The sequence below is a fragment of the Mustela nigripes genome, chromosome 3 (assembly GCF_022355385.1).
Source record: "Mustela nigripes isolate SB6536 chromosome 3, MUSNIG.SB6536, whole genome shotgun sequence".
Classification (NCBI taxonomy): Eukaryota; Metazoa; Chordata; class Mammalia; order Carnivora; family Mustelidae; genus Mustela; species Mustela nigripes.
In genome coordinates this window covers 17,932,354-17,943,196 of record NC_081559.1, presented here as the reverse complement: position 1 = coordinate 17,943,196, position 10,843 = coordinate 17,932,354, and the positions used below count along the sequence as shown (strand labels likewise).

At 39.5% G+C, this 10,843-nt stretch overlaps 1 long non-coding RNA gene across 1 annotated transcript in view; it reads right to left on the bottom strand.

Moving 5' to 3' along the window:
* The window catches only part of LOC132012847 (uncharacterized), a 30,566-nt gene that overhangs the window by 7,749 nt on the left and 11,974 nt on the right, over positions 1-10,843 (bottom strand). The window contains exon 2 of the long non-coding RNA XR_009402778.1: positions 5,969-6,070. This is a non-coding gene — a long non-coding RNA (uncharacterized LOC132012847). The remainder of the gene's footprint in view (positions 1-5,968; positions 6,071-10,843) is intronic.

Here is a 10,843-nt window from a genome sequence, read left to right as displayed (position 1 = left end):
GAATCTATACTCAGAAAACTATAAAGTACTCATGAAAGAAATTGAGGAAGACACAAAGAAATGAAAAAATGTTCCATGCTCCTGGATTGGAAGAATAAATATTGTGAAGATGTCTATGCTACCTAAAGCAATCTACACATTTAATGCAATTCCTATCAAAGTACCATCCATCTTTTTCAAAGAAATGGAACAAATAATCCTAAAATTTATATGGAACCAGAAAAGACCTCGAATAGCCAAAGGAATATTGAAAAAGAAAGCCAAAGTTGGTGGCATCACAGTTCCGGACTTCACGCACTATTACAAAGCTGTCATCATCAAGAAATAAGTCAAGCAGAGAGAGTCAACTATCATATGGTTTCACTTATTTGTGGAGCATAACAAATATCATGGAGGACAAGGGGTGTTAGAGGAGAAGGGAGTTGGGGTAAATTGGAAGTGGAGGTGAATCATGAGAGACTATGGACTCTGAAAAACAATCTGAGGGGTTTGAAGTGGCAAGGGGGGGTGGGAGGTTGGGGTACCAGGTGGTGGGTATTATAGAGGGCACGGATTGCATGGAGCACTGGGTGTGGTGAAAAAATAATGAATACTGTTTTTCTGAAAATAAATTAATTAATTAAAAAATAAATAAAGAAAGAACCAAAAAAAAAAAGACAGCATGGTACTGGCACAAAAACAGACACATAGATCAATGGAACAGAATAGAGGGCCCAGAGATAGACTCTCAACTCTATGGTCAACTAATCTTTGACAAAGCAGGAAAGAATGTCCAATGGAAAAAAGACAGCCTCTTCAATAAATGGTGTTGGGAAAATTGGACAGCCACATGCAGAAAAATGAAATTGGACCATTTCCTTACACCACACACGAAAATAGACTAAATGGATGAATGACCTTAATGTGAGAAAGGAATCCATCAAAATCCTTGAGGAGAACACAGGCAGCAACCTCTTCGACCTCAGCCGCAGCAACATCTTCCTAGGAACAACGCAAAAGGCAAGGGAAGCAAGGGCAAAAAATGAACGATTGGGATTTTATCAAGATCCAAAGCTTTTGCACAGCAAAGGAAACAGTTAACAAAACCAAAAGACAACTGACAGAAATGGGAGAAGATATTTGCAAACAACATATCAGATAAAGGACTAGTGTCCAAAATCTATAAAGAACTTAGCAAACTCAACACCCAAAGAACAAATAATCCAATCAAGAAATGGGCAGAGGACATGAACAGACATTTCTGCAAAGAAGATATCCAGATGGCCAACAGACACATGAAAAAGTGCTCCATATCACTCGGCATCAGGGAAATACAAATCAAAACCACAATGAGGTATCACCTCACACCAGTCAGAATGGCTAAAATTAACAAGTCAGGAAATGACAGGTGCTGGTGAGGATGTGGAGAAAGGGGAACCCTCCTACACTGTTGGTGGGAATGCAAGCTGGTGCAACCACTCTGGAAAACAACATGGAGGTTCCTCAAAATGTTGAAAATAGAACTGCCCTATGACCCAGCAATTGCACTACTGGGTATTTACCCTAAAGATACAAACGTAGTGATCCGAAGGGGCATGTGCACCCGAATGTTTATAGCAGCAATGTCCACAATAGCCAAACTATGGAAAGAACCTAGATGTCCATCAACAGATGAATGGATCAAGAAGATGTGGTATATATACACAATGGAATACTATGCAGCCATCAAAAGAAATGAAATCTTGCCATTTGCGACAACGTGGATGGAACTAGAGCATATCATGCTTAGCGAAATAAGTCAAGTGGAGAAAGACAACTATCATATGATCTCCCTGATTTGAGGAAGTGCTGTTTGTTTCTATTAGCATTTCCTTAACCCCCAGAAAGATGCCATATTGTTCTGATGGGAAGTCTTATAAAAGTTAAAGCAAATTACAGTTATCACTAAAGTTTATAGAGTGATTACTACATCCCAGATACTGTGCTTTAATGCATAAACAACCTTCATGTAGTAGTGATGTGGGAAACAGAGGCAAAGGAAAAATTACATTTCCTTACTGCTTAAGCCCATCCACAAGTCCTTGAAACAGTTAGAGTGACCTTCCTCTAGGAACTCAGTTGCCTCAGTGTTGACATTGTTACAGGCAAAAGGCAATCTTAGCATAACATTATCCCATTCCCTGGGATCCTGTGAGTCTACTTTATACATATAAAAATTCCTTTGGAAAATTCTTTATCTCTATCTCTCCCACCAAGAAATATGGCCCACTGATAAACATTTAGAGTCTCATGACTGAGTTATTACTAAACAGTAATAAATGACTTTTTCCTAACAATAGCTAGTCCCTTCAGCGACCTGGAAATCTTGTTTCTAGATTCCATGTAGGCTTCTGCTGTCCCTAACCCCTCCTAACTTGAAAGTATATAATCAGACACCTATCACAACCCCAGTGCAGCTTTTTTCTGCTCGTGGACCCTGTTCCCATGCTTTAATAAAACCACTTTTTGGACTGGAGATGTCTTTCTTGATCATTTGCCCTGAACCCCAAAATCTACATCAGTAGGATCAACCATTGACCCCAATTACAGAAAAAGAAACTGAGTCAATCTGCATTGACCATGTTATCTAAAACCTACAATTAAAAAGCAGAATGTGGGGGGGGGGGGCACCTGGGTGGCTCAGTGGGTTAAGCCTCTGCCTTCAGCTCAGGTCATGGTCCCAGGGTCCTGGGATCGAGGCCTGCATCAGGCTCTCTGCTCAGCAGGGAGCCTGCTTCCCCCTCTCTCTCTGCCTGCCTGTCTGCCCACTTGTGATTTCTCTCTCTCTTTCAAATAAATAATTAAAATCTTAAAAGAAAAAAAAAAAGCAGAATGTGGGGGCATTTGGGTGGCTTAGTCTGTTGAGCGTCAGACTCTTGGTTTCAGCTCAAGTCATGATCTCAGGGTCATGAGATTGAGCCCTGCATGCAGTACCAAGCTCAGTGGGTAGTCTGCTTGAAGACTATCTATCTCTGCCCCTTCCCCCACTTGTACATTTGTGCACTCTCTCTCTAAAATAAATATATAAATCTTTTAAAAAAGAATCAGAATGCACACTGGGACCAACATCACCAGCATCATCAGAAAGGCAGAATCTCCATCCCAGACTCTCTGTTTTAGTAAGACTCCCCAAATGAGTCCCATTTTGTTCCCTCTGTATTCATTTGTTTATTGTGGGACCTATTTGCTTCTGTTAACATTTCCTTAATACCCTAGAGGAATGTTATGTCACTACTGTTCTTGCTTTTCTCTCCACCTGGAGTGTTCTCCACAAACCAACCACTAGTAATCAAGATTTCCCTCATTCTCTTAGCAGCCCCTTGAGGCAGATCACCAAGTCTCTCTGAGCCTTCATTCCCCCCTCTAGAAAACCAGGATGAAAATACCTCTCTTGAGGGGTCACTAGAGCAGTTAAAATTAAATCAAAGGACCCTTGTAAATTGCATAGCACAGTAGTTCATTAACTTGGTTTCATTTTAGAATCACCTGGAGGATTTCCCCTGGCACTTCCCTTTCCAGAGCAATTACATTCGGATTTCTGATAATGGGGCCCAGGGAAGCAGCATTTTTACATTCCCACGGGTGATTCTAATGGGTAGTCAGGCTTGAGAATCTCTGGCACCAATTGCCTTGTACATAGTAGATGCCGAATAAAATTTAGCCTTGATTGTTTTTTGTTTTTTGAAAGACAGACAGAAAGTGGGAGCAGGTGGGGAAGAGCAGAAGGAGAGAGAGAATCAAACCAGGCACAGATCCTGCCACAGGGCTGGATCTCACAGCCCCAGTGACAACCTGAGCCAAAATCAAGAGTGGGATGCTTAATCTTGGCATTTCTTATACCCAGGCCCTTGCCAAAGAGCAAATCTCTCTGAACTGATCATACTTGATTTCCTCCCTGTCTTATCATAGGAGGTTCTATCTTCTATCTCTTCTGGGCTTTCTGAAGTCCTAGCCCTGAAATCATACCTTTTCTCTCAAATCTTTTTTTGGTGAGCGCAAGACCTAATCTCCTTCTTTTCTCAAATCCATTGGCAACCTGAAGTCTCCATTATAAAATCAACTTACTTGCCCCGCTCCGTTCATGGTAGTTTGCTACTATTTCATGTGTGTCAAATTGCGAGTCTCACAGGCCCCCAGCTTAATGCTGAGGACACTCTAAACTAGACACTGAAAAAGGATAATTTTTTTAAAAATGTAAAATCAAGAGTTTCATTTAAAATGAATGCACGTCAAAGATTTTATTTACTGCATGAATTAATGAGAGAGTCAATAAGAAGTTAGAACCTATTCAAAGGAAAAGTCTGACAAATATAAATTAGCAGCAGGAATGCTGAAATAAATTTACGAAAGATGCAAAATTTGTCACTTCTTTTCACTGACCACTATTCAATGGTATTTCTACAAACAAGAATCATTTGGATTGTTACTTACTTTTTATGATGAACAGAATCATAAACAATGAAACAATGAAAAACAGTAAAAACAAAAACAATGAAAAACCAGTAATCACAAATAGTGCTCTAGACAGTGTCTAGTTTTACCATTGTAGATGCCCCATAATCTTTGTGGTCCATTACATAGCTTTTCACAACTTTTCCTGACAATGCTCCATATTTTTATGGTCTATTCCTTTTGGGGGCAGTTAGAAAGGTTAGTTGAAGATCAGGAAGAAAAACTTCACTTAATGAGGAATTTGTGTGAGATTAATTCAGCTCATGGTGTCTTCATATTACTGCAGCCAAGGTAAAGCCCAAACCCAAACTTTATCTGGAGTAACCCAGACTTTTGAGATGTCTGTACAAATTTTACTATGAATAAGGAGTTCAAACTTGCAATATTTCTTAGAAAGTTGTTATCATCAAGCTGGCCAAGCTAGGAAAGAAAAGTAATTTTTTAAATTGATAATGACAAAAAAAATTATGACCTGTTAGTCGTTAAAAATATATATGGATTTTAACACTGACTTGGGTGCCTAAACCGTTTAGTTAACTTTATTCATTAGACATTATTAGTCTAATGTTAGTCACTGATCATTTTTGATGAATGTACAAGTATTTGGGGTATATTTCCTTAGGACTTATCAAAGTAGAATGAATAGGTTTGCAATGCTTTATGGAAAATTGAACTAAATTAGAAATTACAAGACTCCGTCTATAGTTTCCTAATTCACCTGCCTACAGCCTCTCATTCTCTCCTTGATCTGTTCTCTACTCTGATTCCAGAAGAAGCTTTTCAAATCCCAAATTTCTCTATATCTTTCCCTGACTTCACATTGCTTTAAGGAGTAAAACGATTACGTGTCATTTCCTCGGGCCATGCGGTTTGACCCCTCTGATGGCCCTACCCTAGTTTAGATAACCTTCCCCATCCCTTTCATACTCCATCCCATTCTTTTCTCAGGAACATCTTCCCTGCCCAGCTCCCACTCCTGACTGGGTTATCTCTTCCTATTATATGGTGTTCTATTAGCACTAATCAAGAGTCCTTTCTAGCACTAATTAAGGCCACAATTTCATACTTACTGATGTAATGATTTGTTTATTACAAATAAGGGCAGGGGACATATTTCCATTGTCTAGCATGGGGCCAAGCCCAGAAAGGGCACTCAATAATTAATGAATTAATAACTGTATAAAGGGTTACTGGTTTCTTCTTAGCCCCTATGGCTTATCTACTTATTTTGCTCATGTATTTCCTTTGAATTTTTCTTGTTTTACTTTCCTTTGTTGCTGGTTTTATAAGATCACATCATAGAAAAGGGAAGGAGGAGGCAGGTACTGAGCAGGTACCAGGACACTTGCAGAGTATTATGACATGATTTCATTTGAGCCTCATAACCTATGTAATAGGTATTATTTTCCAATTTTATAGAAATGAAACTGAGGCTTAGTGATATTATACAAGTGATACCACTAGAAAATGCTGGAGCTGAGTTGGAACCCAGGTTTACCCTTTATTGCTGGACTTGGCATCAAAGACCTTGCTTGGTTAGCAGGCTGGGAAGTCATCTTCTGCACCACCTTAACAAAGCTTTGGGCCTCAGTCTCCAGCTCTACAAAAAAAAAAAAAAAAAAAAAAAGCTAGAAGCCAACATTAATGTGCATTTCTTTAATCACTAGTACTGTTATAAAGTTTCCATACCATGATCTGCTGTTCTCTCTGGTACAGCTGCAAGACTCCTTTGCCAATTATGATGTAGGGTAGATGACAAAACGGCCACAGATATGCCCCTTTGCTGATTTCACACATTTTGGCAGTGGCCTCCCACATGGACTCTGGGACCGACCTTGTGATTGTTTTAGCTCATTGAACAATAACAAATGTGATGTAGGCAGAGACACGTAAGGCACTTGTACATTGGGATTTACCCTCTGGCTGCACTTGGAACCCATCTGCCACACATGAACAAACCTTGATGAGACTTTTAGATGATGAGAGCAGGTGCCCCATCATGTCAGCCGACAGCTAGCCAACCCTTAGTGGCCAGACCACCTAACTGACCCCAGATGCCTGAATAAGCCAGCAGAGACCAGCAGGAGCAGCGGAGAGTCAGTCCAAGTTACCAACCCATGGACTCAGGCACTAAATAAATGGTTATCATTTTAAGGTGCTACATTTTGGAGATATATATATATATATATATATATATATATATATATGTAAAATTTCTTTACTTTTAATAGTAAGTTTGTATTATATGTTGGTCTTATCATTTTCCCATTCTAAGAGAAAGGTGTCATATTTCCTAGATTTATTCTGTTAAATGATACAAAATTTATAACTTAACAGACACATATCTCTTCTTCATAGGTGGGAGAAATAGACTCTTTTATTTTCTTCTGCTTGTGATACAATTTAACCCACTAACTCATTTGGAACTTAATGAAATTTTAGTGATGAGGCATGGATTTAAATTATTTTCCTCCACATTAATATTCAATTGTGACATCCTTTATCATTTAATAACTCCTTTCTCAACTGCTGTATTGCTTCTTGATCTTCAAGTATTAATTTCGTATAATGTATTAGTTATATTCCTTGGAATTGCTATGGCATTCTATGAACTAACTTTTCTTTTTGTAATTTAATACCATAATTTTATTACAATTTTATTATTCATCAATATAAAATATATTAGTAATATGCAACGTATAAAAGTTGTTTGTTTATAATAGTACAATTAATGAAGGCCCTTTATGTACGCAGAGTGCTGTTTCTCTTTGTTAATTTCCACGGCCTTTTTTCTTCCTTCTGTCTCCTTCACAATTCTGCTCCCATTAGAGTTATTTGTGTCATTCTCACCATTCTCCACCTGACTGTAAACTTCTTGAGACTGGGAAGAGTACATATTTTCCCTTTGTTGAGGGTTTTCCAAGAGAGGATGTCCAGAACCTATTTGTTAGAGTGATGTGACATTTCTTATCCAGGAGACATTTATTCTTAATGCAGTCTTTGAGAACCTGTGAGGGTTCCTCACTCATACAGTTCTGAAATCTGTACAAAGCTTATCTTGTTGCTCTGACTTGTATTGCTTAAACAGAATATCTGTAAGCTAGAGAGGAAACTCTTGGATAGCTCAAAAAACAGTCATGTAAATTTAACTGATTGGGATATCAGTGGAAATAGATTATAATTATTAATACAGTAATTGGGTGCAAGACCCGGGGATAGACTTTAGGTCAATACTGGACAACATCCCCATATGCTAGGCCCAAGGACTACAAGGATGACTCAGGTATGGTCCCTGCTTTCAAAGCCAATATAATAATACTGACCCAAGGCTAGGAGAGTTTCAAATATAATGACATGATTTTGCAAATCTCATGTCAACTACTTGAAAGAAAAGTTCTCTGTAAGAATTTAATGTCAAGATTGTCATTTAAAAATCAAGTTCCAATGTCTGTTTTCATTTCCCACTCACAAATCTGTTTTTCAAGTAGGAACTATTTGTTGTTTAAACTTTTTCCTCCTCCTTATCCTTGGTCGTGGGAGGTTCCTACTAGGTTGGGAGGAATGCACGGAGAAGCAGAATGTTAAGGCCAGGAGCACGTCTGGACCTGCCAAGGTCACATCCCAGCCCTGCTCCAGCTCTAATGATTCCCATGAACATACCACTCCCATGGTCTTGCCTCAGACCTTTCCCTGGCCTTGGCATGCACCACCTCTCAAATCCTGTCCAACCCAATCCTTATGGAGCATGTGTCAACAAGGCTCTTGCCAGCTCCTTCAACCCCTGCTACACCCACCTGAAAATCTTCTAATCACTCTGGACCATTTACACCATCCACCTCTTTTGCTTCTCTACCCTGGCATCTGAGAGTGACGGGAGAAATCTCACAACTGCCATATTGTTGATGTTTATTCAGCCAGTATTTGTTGAGCATCTGCTATGCACTAAAAACAGTAGAAGAAATTATACTAGACTCAGAAAAGAATAAAACAGTGAATAAGAGAGCTTCTCCTCCTTCTTGAGGGGGGAAGCTCAACAACTACACAGTAGTGGGATAAGTAATTATCATATGGAAAGTCAGCACCTGTGGAAGCCCACAGGAATGTACCTAACCTAGAGACTTATGGGATCAGGAAAGCTATCTCACTTAAAATTCATGGTCTTCAACTCCAGTGGGGCCCTTGGCACCACTCACCACTTATTTTATAGTTGTCTAGTCAACCATAATTCCCCAAAAGGAGTAGATAAACCTTCATGGCTCTCCTCAAGACCCCCAGTCCACTCATCTCTCTTACTCATCTCTCAGCAGATGAGACAGCTCTTGACTACATTGAGGAAATCCAATCCATGTTTAAAAATCTATTTCCACAACGGCTCCTCCTCACTTCCCCTTTTGAATCTGTAGAAAAGGTGTCTTTTTTTGCATCCTATCTCTCCACCATTAGCCCCAATTCTAGGACCAGGGACCTTGACAAATTGCTTTATTTCCTCCCTCACTTATATTCTTTTATGTTCAAGCTCTTCCTCTTAATTACTCAAGCACAGCTAATGAACATATACAAGTCTCTATTATACAAAAAGTAAATTATAAATAAAAAATATTATGTAACCCAAATGCTCTCAGGTTTCATCAGCTTCCAGATTGAACTCAAATTGCACCAGATTAAAAAAAGAAAGTAGTTTACAAATGTTTTCCTGCACCTTGCCAAGTAGTCTAACCGCAACCTCCACCTACCTCTGTCTCCAGTATGTGTGAGATCCCCAAAAGGAAGGGAGATCTTACATATATTCATGAGAAAGCTGTGTTTGTGGCTGCTGTCTTGTCAGAGACCTACCTCTCCTAGCCCTCTCCCTGCCCCTGTGTTGAGGTTCTATCATCCACTGCTGGAGAGCTATTGGCACTCTTGTCTCCAGCTCAGCAGCCTCTGAAGATTCCAGCTGAATCTGCAATATGTCTAATTGCTGGCCTCACCTCTGCTGAGCTAGGGTTCCATGCTGGGGTGCAGAGTCCTGCTGACCATTCTGCCTGCCAATGTTTTCAATGTGGACACTAGCAGCAGTACATTGCATGGTGCCTGCACAACTGTGTGTGCAGACAGAAGAGAAGGTTATGGCTCCCAAACCTCTGCCCTAATGTTTTTTAAGAAGCCTAATGGCAAGCATGTCCCTAATAGACCTGAAGCTTTGCGCAACTTTGTACAACTCCTTGCACACTATTTTCTTTGTGAATGACAAACTCAGAACATAGCTTCTTAGAGTTCTCTTGACGTTAGTCCTATCAAATATTCTAGTCTCTGCTCTCACTTCTCCAATCAAACACCATTTGGGGGACGTACGATATACATCTGAATCCCCATGGTGGATACAGCTCAAGATTTCTCAGGAGGACCCTAAGTTTCTCGTAAATCAGTGGGTGTCAATAAATGCCTGGGTGGGAGAAGGATGTCATGGGTCAATATAATTGCTGTAGAGAATGAGCCAGTTTTCCTTGACCCTATTGGGGTCCCTGGCTCAATCTGAATATGAAACTGACAAAAAGAAAGGTTAACAAAAGAAAACCATCCCAATTTCTTGCATACAAGTTTTATGTGACATGGAGCCTTCATAAGGAATGAGGACCTGAGGAAACAGTTGGATCTGAGTATTTTTATGCTTGGGTTGAAGAGTAGGCAGTCATGTAGAACTATGATAGGTCAGAGAGTTTGAAGAAAGTACAATAAACTGGGGAGAATTACTAAGACCTGTTTGTTAGGATTCTTCTTGGCAGAATATTCTAGTCTCTGTTTTTGCAGATAAGGATGTTCCCTCCCTCCAGATATAGAAAGGGCACCTTTCATATGGGATCTTATGACCTCTAGCAGGGCAGACCAGTGTGGGGGGAGGTCAGAGCAACCTTCCTGTTTCTACTGTTTTCTCAAACATTTTTAGCCTAAAATATTCAATATTCCAAGAAGCCATAATTTAGAGTGCCGTTTCCAAAATCTTGTCACAGTCTTACACAAGTCATGGAATAGCCATGACTCTGCTACAAAAAATAAAACATCACTCCTTAACCCTGCACCCAGTTCTGGCTTCTGCTCTTTTCTTTCCTTCACACCCAAGCTCTGGAAAGAAATCAGTTGTAATCTTCACTTCCTCTATTTTTTTCAATTTAACATTATCTTCTTTTTAAACACAATTATATATTCACTTGGTTTAAATTTCAAAAAGAACAACAACAAAAAAAAGCTATCCCTGGCTACCAAATATCCCTCCCTAGAGGCAACCAGTTTCCTGTGTATCCTATCAGAGATATTTTATTAAACACAAGCAAAAACATATCTATTTCCACTTTTTTAAAAATAGCAATTGCATCCTGTATCTACATACTGTTCC